The sequence below is a fragment of the Nematolebias whitei genome, chromosome 22 (genome assembly GCF_014905685.2).
Source record: "Nematolebias whitei isolate Nwh7 chromosome 22, NemWhi1, whole genome shotgun sequence".
Lineage (NCBI taxonomy): Eukaryota > Metazoa > Chordata > Actinopteri > Cyprinodontiformes > Rivulidae > Nematolebias > Nematolebias whitei.
Window position 1 is genome coordinate 5,257,295 of NC_056519.1, and position 3,254 is coordinate 5,260,548.

Sequence of the window (3,254 nt, forward strand, 5' to 3'; positions counted from 1 at the left end):
CCCCCCCCCCCCCCCCCCCGACATCTGCCAGCACTGATGAAGCACTAAGCTAGCGGCGTGCAATACAGACGAGCTAGCTAAAAAGCTACATAAGTAGCATTGTTTCCCTCACACAATCTACTGACTGCTCTAAAGCTGTCGGTTCAAGCACGCATTGCTTTGGCCTGTTTGGATAAGACCCTCAAATATGTGACTAAAATAGATGTAATCAATTTTATACTTTTGTCTGACTACATTAAATTAAATTAATATTAAATATTAATATAAATTCCCAGAAAGTAACCGTTGGAGCACAATTTAAATTTTGGAGTCAACTCACTTCAAGATGGGATCCACATGTACAGAAATGGCTTTAAGTCAGTCATTTTCACATGTTGAGCTAAAGTGTGTTGTAGCGGTAGCTGAGAGTCCTCCTCGACACATTCTCCGAGCTCCGCACGTCGTCTCCATCTGAAATTTGCCGCCTCCGTTGTGCACGAGTGAGTTTTGTTCGACAGTAGCGCATTACACCAACACAAAAAGCTACATGAGCTTGAGGAGTAACGTGCTCTTAACCACAGCGTTGCCTCTTTTGACTTCACATATTTTCCTCTAATGATCCACTCGGCTGTTTTTCAGCTGCTTTTATTACTTAATTTGTGCGTTCGTTTGAATTCTTGACGAGCTTCAAGATCTAAAACGAGATGCTCGTGAGAAATTAACAGCAAAAGGTGCAAAGAGCTCGGCAACCTGGTCTGGTAATGTTTCTGGACTGCACGGTTCCTTTTCATTTCAAAAATATGCTGTCAGGCGTGTTTTCTCCACCGAAGCAGGAAAAAGAGACGACACGTGTGCGTGCGTGCAAAACTTTATTTGTTCACCGCGGGGTGCTCAAAGTGCAAAACTGTTGTTTACTCAATAATCTCTCTCACCGCCACTACTGATATTTACTGAAACATGCTGTATTCATGTTATCGTGCTTGTCTTGTATTAACGGGGCTGTGTCGTTAAAGAAATGAAGCCAGCGTGCAGGACACACCGGTTTAGTTGGTAGAGCTGAAACACACACTGTTTTAGAAAAATAATCAATTTTAAAGCGAGTAATAAACTAGAAAATTGAGTTTAAGCTTGTTCTAATTACCTCAGACGGTTGAACTCCCTCCTGGGAACAATATAACTTCCTGTTTAATTCCTTTAGCTTCAACTTCAAGGAGCAAATTTACAAGTTAAGGGGAGAATCACAGTTTAAAATATGCAAATTCAGAACTAATAGAAAAAACTTTTTTGTATCGTAAGTGGAGTCAAACTTTGGAATAATTTGAAAATTGAACTTAGACAATGTCCAAACATAAAACTGTTCAAATGACCATATAAAGATAGGATTATTTCTCGATATAATATATATTATTATTCAGTTATTGTTGGGTTTTTTGTAATTTGTTAACAATGCTTTTGTTTTGTTTTTTTGTTTAGTTTTTTGTGAAGTTAAAGGAATAATAATTGTTCATCTACTATAGTTAACGGGTTAAATATGGTTTAGTTGTTATACTGTATGTTTGGATTATACAAGTAATAAATGTAAGATTATGTAAGTGGTTGAGGAGTGGGAATTTTGATAAGTTTATACTTCTACCCACTCCCTTGAATATGTAAAACAAAAAGTTTTTGACATTATGCTTCATGCTGTTTTTTTTTTTTTTTACATATTCTATAAATAATAAACTAAACTAACTCTAAGAGGCTGTTCAGACATTTTTGTTAAAAACTAACTTATTTAAAACGACTTATTTGAAAATGTTAAACAACCAACCTTGGAAATAATCTGAAAACACAACAATGCCAGTTTTGTAATATATGTATAATAAACACATCGCTCTGTGGAGTTTTATAAGTTAATGTTTTTTGTCTTTTCTCTGACACACAGTTAGGTAATTCAGCTTTAAGCTATAATGACAAATATGAGATTTAGATGTCTCTGAGTCGTGTAAATGTCTAAATATTAAAAGTTCAGATGTCTGAATGAATTATTTTTAACAGAAATGACACATCTGCTTTGTCACAGCTGGCTAGATGGACAAGACGGATGTTGCAAGGTTTGAACGGGGCCTAAATATGGGAGGAATTTGCTACTGGTGCTCAGTAACCAGGCTGATTAACATGACCAATGTATGTTTTTCTCTACATTTTATGTATTCGAACACTTGAGCGACATGTTTCATCATTAAACTTGTTAGAGTACTGTGTGTCGGACTGATTTATTAAAAACAAATTAAAAGAAGAGCAAATAAACAGATTACGACGACAACTACCCCCATTTATTTTGCACAAGGCAGCTATAATGGATTTGGAGTTTGGGGTTAGAAACCTACAAATTTCTAACGGTGCATTCACACCAGCCCTGTTTAGTCCACTTTAATCAAACTCTACTTTTGTCTAGAAAGTCCGGTTCGTTTGGGGAGTTGTGAGCGCGCAATCAAACTGATGCGGACCAAAAAAGGGAACTCTAGTCCGCCTAAAAACCTAGGTCTCTGTTTGGTTGAAGTGAACTCCGCTCGAAAAGCAGGAAGTGGACTACAGCGCACGGCAAACACACATTTCTCTTACCTCATACGGAGCCGTCAGCCGCCTTGTGTGAAAAACAACGTTCTCCGTTGTCTTCTGCCTCATCTTCCGCTCATGCCGAGTCCATTGTTGAAAAAGGACAAAATAGAACTCCTAAAACTGCTAAAATTTGACGCCACTCAGTTTATGTTTTTATTTCCAGAAGAAGAAGTGTCTTCTTCAGAAGTTTTTTGTCGTTTCCTTCAGTAGTTCTTGGTGCAGCGCCACCACAGGCGAGGGGGGGAACAGATTGACTCGATTGACAGTGCAGTGTGAATGCAAATGGCACCAATGTGTAAACAAATGTTCTGAATATTGGTCCCCAAATGAACAGAGTCTACCGGACTATCAGGTCTGAAAACGCCCTAAGTCAGACATGGGCGTTGCAATAATTATATGTGATGGGGATGCGTCCCCTCGACATTTGAACAGGTCCCTCTTGTAAATGCTGTGTTGCGTGCTAGCTTAGTGCTACATTAGTGCTGACAGTTGTTGACTGGAGTGGGGCGGGTTTGGATACATGAGAGAAGCATAGTTCTACATCTGTAGCATCTTAAATAGTGCGACTGTATTACGCGCCGCTAGCTAAGCGCTACGTTAGTGCCAGCAGTTGTTGACTGGACTGGAGTGGGTTTGGCTGCATGAGAGAAGCAGAGTGCTACATCTGTAGCATC

At 39.0% G+C, this 3,254-nt stretch overlaps 1 protein-coding gene across 1 annotated transcript in view; it reads left to right on the top strand.

The window, feature by feature from the left end:
* LOC119428461 (copine-8) overlaps nt 1-3,254 on the top strand; it is a 152,135-nt gene that overhangs the window by 75,837 nt on the left and 73,044 nt on the right. The gene's annotated exons all lie outside the window — the stretch shown is intronic.